Genomic DNA, 12258 nt, shown 5'->3' on the forward strand with positions numbered 1-12258 from the left:
AGATTAAATTGAGGTAAAAGGCAAAGGTAGTGTTGCAATTGATTATGGTTTAGGTACCAAAATTATTTCTGATGTTTTGTATGTACCTGAAATTAATCAAAATCTATTAAGTGTTGGACAGTTATTGGAGAAAAATTATTCTGTCATCTTCAAAAACAGGACCTGTGTTATACATGATCCAATTGGGAATGAGCTTTTCTTAGTGAAAATGAGAGGCAAAAATTTTGTTTTGAATTTGTCAGAAATTGACAATCCTAAGATGCAGTATGGTGAACCAAAAAATTCAAACGTTGCTAAAATTCAGGAGGAGATCACTGATGAGGCAATTGAAGGAGGTTACATTGTGAAAATTCATGAAATGCTACCCGAGGATGATGGTGGTGACATAGCTGATAAAAGGCCATACAAAAATTTGAAAGATTGTTTTATGTCTCTCATAGCAATCATTTTTTGTATTGTGAATTTCTTCTTCAGGTTCATCTATTATGTATGGGAGTTCCACTTTCAAGTTGCAAAGAAGTCATTTGAATACATCGAAAAATTTGGTATTGATTTTGAAGTTTGGCTCAAGAAACATTGCAAGACTGATGGCCAGATTGCAGACATTTTTATGAAAGCCTTGTCCAAAACAAGGTTCAAAGATTTAAGAAGGCAATTGAAAATCTGCAGCAAAAGTGGTAAGGAGGAGTGTTGAGATATGCCAACTTTTCCTACAGATTTTATCAGATTGGGTTTGATATCAAAATAATTTAATTATTAGAAAATAAGGATATTTGTTAACCAAAGATCATGTTGGTTTGTTAACAAATATATTAGCTAAGATTTGCTAGTAATAGAAGATTATATTTTGTTGAGATTTTTAGGATAGTTGTTAGTTGGATATTTTGTTAGTTGTTTCATGTAATCACTATAAATAGTGAGTTGATGAATGTAGAATATAAGCTTATTTTCCAGCTTTCAATATAAGTCTCTTATAAATTTTTTTTTTCAACACTAAGGTGTTGTTTCTTAGTTTATATCCCCAAAAAACCAACAGTTTTCTTACACTATATAATCAAATTACAAATAGACCCAAAAATAGATTATCGGAATTGCTCAACCCAAAACACATGAATATGGTGATCCATGCAGAAAAGAGGTGGAATCACTACAAGAAATTTGGTCTTTTGTGACAATAAAAAGTCATCACTAAAAATCAAAAAGTCGTCATTATATGCATATAGTTACAACTTTTTCCATTGTCACATGGTTGTCACTAATTCTATGTCACAAATGGGTACGTGTGACAACCTCTTCAAAGTCGTCACTAAATCTTGTTATTTAATGACAAAAATTAAGTCGTCACTAACGGTTAGTATTCAGTGATGAATTTTCTTGTCACTGTTTCACATATTTTTTTGTCATAAAACATAGCAAAAGTCGTCACAAATTTGAACGAGCACAGTGACAACTTGAACTTGTCACTCTCATTCCTAGTATTCAGTGACAAAAATAGTCGTCACTTAGTAAACTTACAACTTTGTCTAGAAGAGTTGCAATTGTTCATTACAAATATAACATTGTCATGGCTCTCGTTCCGACAATTATAACAAAAAATTAAATTTGGCTAAGAGTGACATCTTTTGGGAAGGTTGTCACTGAGTTTTGTCTTAAAGAGTTGAAATTGGTCATTACAAATATAGCATTGCATGTGCGTTTTAAACAATTATAACCGAACATTGAAGTTGACAAAAGGCAAAATCAACATAGAATATATGCCGCAAATTCATATATTTGGCCATAACACATCTGTAAATTAATCAAAAACAAAAGTGAACCACAAATGTTGGGTCCCAAATCCCACATAATTAGTTCAAGTAGTAATGGCCAATACATATCTTTCCCAAAAGATAGAGTACTAGATTTCTAAACTAAAGCATAAACTACAGAACCAGGTCAGATTTCAATCATCTCTAGCAGCATATGCAACAGTCTTCTCACGATCAATATGAAGCTAGATTGCATTGAAAATAAACTTTTCTTTAGAGTTTCAGCATATCCAACTACTGTGAACTTAATAAGTAAAAAAAAGAGTTTCAGCTAAAATAAAAGTAAAGAATTTATCTTCTCACCTTTTTTGAAGTCTATCATTTGTGCAAATCTTTCATTTGGGCTATCAACTCCTCGTACAGCCCTCTAGTTTCAAGTTGCTGATCTTGCAAGCTCTTAATTAGCTCCTTTTGGGCATTGAATTCTTCTGCAATTTGTGTAGCTCATTGCTCTGCCGCATCTGCCCTTCTTTGATGTTCTTTAATTTCACTCTTCAAGTGGTCAATCTCTATTGCTTGCCTCTTGGTTGTGCTGCGGCTACGAAGCTGTCCAGGTATGTATCCAAGTTGCTGTTGACAAATTTCCTTACTACTCATTGAAGTTGTAGCTTCCATCTCTTTCATTGTTGCCTAAACAAGACATTATAGCTTAGGTGTTAAAAGGCATGTCACAAAGGAGTTGTAAATGCATAAAAATTGAATGACATCTCACACCAAAGTCTCTTTCGCTGGATCATTTTTCAACCCTCCTGTCTTCTTTGATGTACGACTGATTTCAAACATTTCTATCTCTAAAAGCTCCACTCCCTCATTCCTCTTCTATCATTAACTTAAGTGTGAGAATGTAGAAGGACAAAAAGCATAACGGAATCTCCAAACAACAGAATTGATTACCTTCTCTTCAACAACTCTAGAAAGTGACTTTGTTCCCACAGTGGTATGAATTTCATTCTTAACACGATTTACTTTGTTACGGTCACTGATTTTCTGTAATATATAAACAACCAGCAGTAATTCTAAATATTTGAAATAAATTTTATATTTAGGTAAGACTAATTCAAGTATGTAACTAGACCTTGAATTCTTCACTTCCAAAGTGGTTGCACATCCATGTCCAATCCTCAACTGATATATCTTCAGGAACATATTGAATTGATTCCTCTTTCGTCCCAAAGGTTAGAAAATACTTGTGCAACCGATATCAGTGATTCCGATACAAGATGTTCAACTGCCTATTTATAGCAGTTTTTGAGGTGATGTTATTCTCAAATTAGAAGTCATCCTACAAGACAAATATAAGTACCGAAAAATTAAATAGAAGTACATAAGAATATTGCTTGAGTATAAAGATCAAACAATTCATTCTAGTAGTGATATAAGCAAAAAAATTCAAATACCATAACCATCTTGTATATGTTCTCTCTATATTCAGCCTCAAGATGTGATCATTTGTCAACATTAAGCCTTCCAAACTTCCTAACAACATAGCCACTCTCACTAATGAAGTATTGAGAGTCCTTTCCTACTATGCTCCGAATGGAAGGGTCAACTTCAATAGTTAGAGTCCAGTGTAAAGCTGAGAACCATTTTTCAACTGAGGCTCTGATGAAAAAGCTGATTAGTGAAGAAATATACAAAAAATAGAACACCAAACATAATGCACCAAGTGTAACAACCCGTTTAATGGGAGTAGATATGTACTATCAGAAACAAAATCAGTTGCACAGAAAGTTGAGATAAGGAATGAACTACATGCATAAAGCTTCTAAGATTCAGGAGATAGCTAGCTACGTATAACTTAGTTGGTGGGAAATGATGGTTGATTCATATTTAAAATTTTAGGGATACGGATCCCAATAATGTGTAGAGCTATGTATAGTTTCAACAACAACTTCTTCTTGAAATTGAAGTCCCTTAATAAATTTTACAATCACTGACGAACAGACAAATTAGAATACTCCAGAGTCAGTCAAAATCACTTGGATTCCTCAAACAAAGTTGCTTGCTGTTTTCTTTCTTTCATTTTTTGTTTTATTTGAAGAATATTCTGGTGTGAACTTGCTTGCATTCTTGCTTGTAAGCTGAGTAAATTTTGTGGAAACAACTGATCCACAAAGTTTCAGCATAGTACTCGTGCACTCGTGCAGACAATTGGAACACAGAGTTAAATCTATTGCATGCACTCATGCACTAATTTTTTTTAGAACTAGTAGGAGAATGGCAGTTTCCTAGAGACATAGATATGTGCAGAGCTGATCAGATATGAAGCTTTAAAGATCCCTGTGTCGTGGAGCATAGACAAATTGGCAGAATCTGAGGAACAACAGCTGCCTAGATTATAGGGACAACGCAAATGTTCTGGATGCAAATTAATGACACCAGAAAGATCCCTGCATTACTTAAAAAAAAACATATACAATGTACTCTACCAACACCACGAGATCACCATTGCTTGCATTCTTGCTTATAAGCTGAGTAAATTTCGTGGAAACAATTGATCCACAAAGTTTCAGCATAGTATTCTGTACTTGAAGTACAGAATATAGATTCACATCTCAGTAGACAATTGGAACACAGAGTTAAATATATTGCATGCACTCATGCACTAATTTTTTTTAGTACTAGTAGGAGAATGGCAGTTTTCTAGACACAGATATGTATATGATATTGACTGTGAAATCAGTAGCCTTTTTTCCAAAGTTTTTACTTTATCTTTGGCATTAAATTCTATTGTCTAAATCAGTAGAACCATCAAAACCAACTTAAATAGGACTCTGTTTGTTTGGCAGAATAGTCAGCAGTAGTTGTTGACAAGAAATTCTAAAATTGAAAAAAAAAACTCCATTCGTTCACAAGCAGGCCGTCATCGTAGCTAAACAGATTTTCTCTCTTTGGCAGAGTGGACGAGAAGAAGATACAACACTAGGACAATCGCCATTCAAAATAAGTAAATTTTGAAAGAGTTGAAAAAATTTCTAAACTTAAGCGAGGCTGTGATTTAAAACTTGGCCCTTCGTTGTGTCTATCCTGCATATAACTAACTTAATGCAAGTGTTCTACAAGTTACCTTTGCTATATTAAAAACAACATTTTTGCAGTCTGCAAGAATGCTCACAGACTAAGCAGGAAGGAAATATGAATTCCCCTTGAATGTGACTTTGGCATCTACTTTGTTGTCATAGTTAGCAAGAAAGGCTACACAATCGTTTGAAGTTTTATAGTACATGTGTGCCTGATCAAACAAATTCATTCTGTTTAGGATAAATTCACTATTTTGGATAAATATACTGCATCTTTTGCATATTTCGGAAGACATAAACTGTAATGATCATCAGAAATGTCTATTGCATATGTCCTCTTATGAAAAACTCTTTCTCTGATCACTACCCACCATTATAGTGGGGGCAATGGGGAAGAAGTCCTTGAATTAAATCAGTCGGTTCAAATGTTCAACAGAAAAATATGCCTCAACCCACTGTTATCCAACTCATTATAGGAATAGAAATATCGAGTCAACAAACGGGTTCATCATTTTCCTTTTAAACAAGAAAATACCAATATCAAATCTAAAATTACAGAATAAAAACCCTTCAGAAAATCCCTTCATTACACAAACAATAGATATTTACAGCACTCAACACTAAACTCAAATTCAAGCAAAGACTGTGATAAACCTACACATAATGGGCAGAAGACACATTAACAAACATCTATAGTAGTATGACGAAAATTCATGGTCACAACCCTTCTTTCCAAGATTCAACTCAACATTCAGCTCAGAACCCTCCCTTCCACTTCCTTTCACTCTCACAACTCAACATTCAGCTCACACGACCTATATTAGACAGAACTGTTCGAAAATAGATGGAAAATATTGAGATTTTTTACCTCAAATTATGCCGTGACAACCTTAGGTCTTTTTTTCCTTCTGATTCAGTCTTCAAACTCTGGCTTTTCCCCAAAATTCATGGTCAAATTTCTGTGGTCTTACCAGCAAGCAACTACGACGAACTAGGGATAGTTGTTATCTCTTACTCTACTAAAGCTGCTCTATCAGTTTGGGTAGCTCAATTTAGGGATGCAAATGGTGGCTCAATGTAGAGATATTTGCTATTTGCTACCTACTAAAACTACCCTATCAGTTTGGGTAGCTCAATTTAGTGATTATCTCAGTAATTTTAGCAAGATCCTAGTGGAGAGAAGGAGAAGAAGATGGTGTCCAAAGGCTAAGAAAGAGGGAAATGAGTTTTGTCTGAAATTTGGCTAAGTGTTGTTGAGTGTTTTTCTTCCAAATCAACTTCAAATGACATCGTTTCTGCTTCTTTTAGAACCCCGCCTCTACTCCTTCAATTTTCAGCTTCCCGCTTCCACTATTGCATACTAAAAAATAATGCCTTCTCTCTCTAAATTGTTGAACCTTTTTTATAAAAGTAACGCCTTCTATCTCTTTTTCTTTTCCCAATCTTTGTGCAATTAACATTGTTTATGTATTTTGAGTTTTTTTAGTTCACAAGTTGTATTAAAACTTTGGAATATAAAAATTTAGTATATTTGGATTTTTTCTTTTTTTACTAACATAGGTTTTTAGGATCTCTACAAAAAATAATGTTCAAAAACTAAAAGACTTATTAAAAATATATTTATGATTCAAAAAAACATCTTTTAATGCAAATATTTTTTATATCAATTTAATAATTTTATCAATTATGCACAAATTGTGGTCTGACAAGACCAAACAATCTGTTTAGTTGATCAAATAACCAAAATAGTTTACTAATACATGCATGAAACACTAAATCTATTTGATACAAGTACTGATTCATAAATCATAAATAATTTGATTATTGTAAATTGTAATACATAACAAACTCCAGTCATGCAATTGTCAAGATTTTTACTTAATTTCCTATTAAATTTTATTATTATCTGCCATTATTTTCACACTATGTTAATCAGTAATTTCCCATATGTTGTCAAGAGAACTAAATAATGAATTCATGATATTTTTTAACTTTATAACAAGGTATTGGTTAAGTTTGGAATAATTAAAAAATAGGTACACATTTTTTTTTACAATACCTTTCTCATTTTGCCAATGATAAACACAACCTAAAATGTAAAAGCATAGGGTGCCATAATAGAATTAGTAAAATTGATTTATCACATACGACGCCAAATTGCAAAAGATAAGGTGTCATGGTAGAGTTAATGACATTAGTTTACCAAATACGGGGCTAAAATATAAAAGGTCGGGTGTCATAACATAATTAATTAAATTTATTTATAGCATATGAGCCATATAGAAAAAATTAGGGTGGCATATGGGGCTAAAATGTAATATTTAGGGTGTCATATAGTAGAATTAATAAAATTTATTTACAACACATGGATCATATTGAAAAAATTAAGGTGATATATGGGGTTAAAATGTAAAATTTAGGGTGTCATAGTAGAATTAATAAAATTTATTTACAACATATGGGCCATATTGAAAAAATTAGGGTGACATAGTAGAATTAATGAAAGTGAATTGGGAATAAACGCTTTGGACAGTGACGATTAGTTGTTGTCACTAATTTAGAACCGGCAACCATATTGTAACGATATTTTAAGTTGTCACTGTAAGACCGACTTCAGTGACAACCTATTTTCCAGTCATCACAATGGTGATCTCCCGCCACACTGGCTAGTTGCAAGCCATCCATATTGTGACGACTTATCCCTTATTGTCACTGTTGACGGGTGAACCCACGATTAAGTATGACGACATTAAAAGTCGTCACTAAAGTTTTCAATTGTGACAAGTTTCGCTCTTGTCACAGAGAATGTTGTCACAAAAGACCAAATTTCTTGTCGTGAATTTTAGAAGTAGGGATGGAACAGGATATTATAACCCAAAACCTCTATAATGCTCAATCCTTAAAATATAATCCTCTCACATAAACATTTTATATAAAGTTTAATGCATAGTCTATCAATTTAAATTCTAATTTCTTAATTTTTTATTTAGTGAAGTTTTCAAGTCAAGCACCAGATACCACCAATTGCCTCCAATGAGAAAACCAATCTACCGTAGCATCCATGCCCACAGCTCTGGTGCCAAGAACATCACAAAATTAATCAACAATAAATTTTCATTTATGAAAATTGACACAAGAAATTAAACAGTATTTTGAGAAGTACAAGATTAAACATCGTTGTCCGTTTGAATGATTCCTCATCCAAGTAAATCACAACGCAACATTAGTTTTCTAAGCTGCTGTTACAAAGGAGATTATAAACTCTTTGACAACCTGACACAGGACCTTAAGTTTAGGAAGCTCAAAACCATCAATACCATGATAGCCTCCTTGTGCAAACTTAACCACTAAAGGTACACCCTCGTCCTCCAACATCTTTACAAGCTCAACTTGACGAACAAACAATGGATCACCATCATAGCCAGTCACCAAAATCTTCCATCCCAAATCTTTAATATGATCGAATTGTCCGGGTTTGATGCTCAATACTGGATTACAAAATCCATGATCTCGGTCAGCGCCTATGGGCAATGAAAGTTCCCACATGATATCACTAACACAGGGTGGTAAAATCATGTCATTTACAGCCCTCAACTCCGAATCCGTCCTCTTGTTGCCACCAAAGAATGGTTGGTGGTTTGGTGCAAAATCATGCCTTTAATGTTCAAAGGCCGAAGATCATCAGCAGAAGGAGGTGCTCTAAGACCAACATGATAGGCTATGTTTCCTCCTGCACTAGTGCCCATGAGGAAACTGTTTGATAAATCTGCATACTTTGTCAACCACTCGTCTTGAGAATTCTTGATCCAGTGCAAAGCTTAGAGGCAATCTTCAAAACTTGAGAGTTTACAATATAAAGTATTCAAAATTAAGAGTTTAGGGTGCAAAGTCTCCAAAATTTAAATTTAGAATACAAAGTGAGAAACTGGTTTAAGTTCAGGAATGCAATGCAGAATTTGTCCCATCAATAAAAGTCTAACCTTTTGCTAGAAAAGGGATAATTTCAAAAACTTCCCCTGAGATTTGTGGCAATATCACTTTATACCTCTGAACTTTGAGCAGTTTTAAAAATTTAAGAATTTTGAACTTTCTAAGTATAGACCAATGACTTGAATATCAGAGACAGACACAACTTTCTAAAATTATATTTACAAACTCATTTGAGGTGTTTTTTAAAACATAACACGAACTTTCTTTATTTCAATGTATTTTTAGATGAATTTACAATTTTTTTTAGTATTCTAACTTTTTTTTCCAAATTGATGGCTTGACAACAAGAGAAAGATAAATTATTAACAATACATTTAGAAACTAATTTGAGGTACTTTCAAGGCACAAAATGTTATTTTTTTTCTAATTATAATAATTTTTTCTTTTGCATTCCTTGTCTAGACTGATGACTTCAAAAATTGCAAAAGGTCTTTCAACCTAATTAATATGTTGTAATTCTTAAGGATTTAACTTGGTTTGTTATGAAAACTAAAGGTCCACAAAAAAGTTTAATTTTGGAATACAAATATTTTATCTCTCCCAAAATGAGCTCTTAAAATTGGTTGATAAAGTTATAAAAAGTTGAAAATTAAGGGAGACATGTGAGATTTCTTAAAATTTAGAGGTGTCAAATGATATTGTCATAAACCTCAGGAGAGGTTTTTGAAATTATCCCAATATATATATATATATTTCATGGGACTTAATCTGTCACTTCCATTTTCTTTTTTTCTTTTTTTTTCTACCTTGTGAGAAAGTAATCAAAATAACGATAAAAACGTTCTAAAAAGCATTTCACTAGCAAATTTTCTTTTCATGTAAACACGTGGGTTTATTTAATCTTCCAAAGCAACAAAAACAATAGTTGCTTTTATTAATTCAAGATATAAATGATAGGAGTTTGAAGGATCCATTTAATACGTATGAAAAAGTGTTATTGGCTTGTGAGAATAGCATGCCATTTGAAGACATTCCTAAACTAAATCTCCCGTACAAAGAATCGATTTCAATAATTTTGAAGAATAGACATCGGATGTCCCTTGATTTATATATTTTCATCTCCATGGTTGGGTCAATTTTGGTTATATAAATTATATCTAAGATCTGATTTTGCCTCTTTTTTTCCTTTTTCTTCTTTTTTTTCCCCTGATTTTGCCTCTTCAGTTATGTTACTCCCTGTATAGCCAGCAATGATGACACCCTTCTCAACTACAACTATCAATCATGCAATTATCAATTTCTGAAAAATCAAATTATCTATTATCAATCATGCAACTACAACTAAAAACTTTCAATACCGACTAATACATTTCTCTCCTACGAATACTGGCATGTAACAACAGTGGTGAAGAACACCCTAACCCCCCCCCCCCCCCCCCTCAAAAAAAAAATTTGGTGAGGCCACGATTTTGTTAGAATGCACTTTAAGAATATGTTGACATCTTTTTCATATGTTTAGGTATGGATAAACTTGGGAGTCTTGCCACCTCTATATTTGACTATCAGTATAGTATTGTTGATTTTATTTTTTAATTTCTCTTAATAAAAAAGTTTTAATTTCTCTTAATTGTAGAATTAGTTTTAAGAGACACTACAAACTTCACACATATAGATAATAACACATAAAAATCACCAATTACCTTCAGTCAGATCAGAAGAAGACCGATACTGTGGCATCCTGGATATATATGCCTGTACTAAATGAGTTTTTATCAAGTTAAGCATTATTAATTCTTAAACCATTCGGAACCAGTATGTGACAAGACTAGGTGCCAAGAACAACACATAATTAATCAACATTATTGATTTCCATCTATGAAACTTGCAAGATGTGAGGACCCGTAATTTTCTTAATTTCTTTCAATTATAAGTTTTTCCACCTTTTCTTTATTCGAAAAATTGTGCAAATAAATTTTATGAGTAAATATAGCTTTTAAATGATTTTTCTAGTATCGTTTAGTTTTTGAGAAATTAAGAGCGTATATTGGACGTGGGACCCGCTAGTGCTTCGGTAAAATTCGGCCAACTAGGTTAAGTTTTGGATACTGAAATTAATTTACCAGGTGTTATGAGATATCTAGAGGTTGCCAAGTGGATTGTTGTAAGAGAGACACAAAAGTTAGGCATACATTTAATGAAGGTGACATGTGTCACCATATGATTAAATCTTGTTTTGACTTACTATTCAACCTTTTACCATTTACCATAATAACTTCAAAAATTGACCAAAATATCTTCATTTCTAAGCTTCATATGGCCGTCCACCTTCAAGCAATAAGGGAAGAAAAGCTCTCTAATTTCTTTGCTCCAAACTTGCTTAATCTTCACTTTTAACCGTTTAATTTTAGTTTTACCCCATAAAACCTCTTCACTTAGTGTTTGTGAGTTGTTTGGTGGAGTTGTTTGGGAAGCTAAGGTGACAAGTTGCTCTCTCTCTTGTTTTACTAAGGTGAGTAGTGGATGAACCCCTCTCCTCCCTTAATTGATGCTTAAATCATGATTAGTGGTGGTATGAGATGCAATATTATGGATTATTTCTTGATTTGTGGTTGAAGTGATGAAGTTTTATTATTTTTGGGAATTTTTCTGTTTTAATATAAGCATGATTGTGTGGCTATCTATGATGATTGAAAATGGTATATAATGACTCTAGGAGGTGGAAAAAGTGATTAATTGCAACCAATTTCTGGTTTGGAAGAAATTTCAGAAAATTAGGGTTCTTGTGGGAGCATTCTGTCCGAATTTTTAGCTCCTAGTTAGAGGCCTAATTGGCCTTAGCTTAAAACATAAAAGTTGTAGGGAATGACATTCTAGAGGTGCCTACAAAATTTCAGGTCAATCGGAGTAGTGTAGAATGAGAAAAGTCAAAATTACCCTTGCTGTCCTGGTTTTATCCGAATGTAAGAATTGCGCCTGTAATTGGTTGTTTTGGCTGGAATTGCTTCCGAATTGGTTGTTGAGGCCTTCTGATGAAATTTAGTCCTGTTTCTTAGCTTTCAGCTGATTTTAGAATTTCTGGATTTGGACTTGGAGAGCCTGAGTTATGATGTTTCCGCTAGAATGCGTTTTGGTGAATCTGTTTTACGTTTTGATGTAGTATCTTGCATTTTTGACCTATTTGCACTCAAAACTGGGTTGAGTGACCTTCTGTGATGTTGTAGCCCTGTCTTTTAGCTTCGAAATGGTGGGTCTTGCACCCTCATCCAATAATCGTAGTGAAATTGGTGCCATTGCCGTAAAATGAGGTCAAAAACTATTTTTTTCAGGGCTAAAACTAATTCCATTTTCGGATTTTTCTGGTTTCCTCTAATGCTTATATATGCTTATAGAACCCTATTGTGATCGTGTTGGCATCGATTTATGACTTGTAATCGAGTCTTCTTGTATTTATTGGAATATTCTAGGGCTTGACTTTTATTTTCGGTCATTTTTCTAGCTAA

This window comes from Coffea arabica, chromosome 8e, assembly GCF_036785885.1.
Source record: "Coffea arabica cultivar ET-39 chromosome 8e, Coffea Arabica ET-39 HiFi, whole genome shotgun sequence".
NCBI classification, from domain to species: Eukaryota; Viridiplantae; Streptophyta; class Magnoliopsida; order Gentianales; family Rubiaceae; genus Coffea; species Coffea arabica.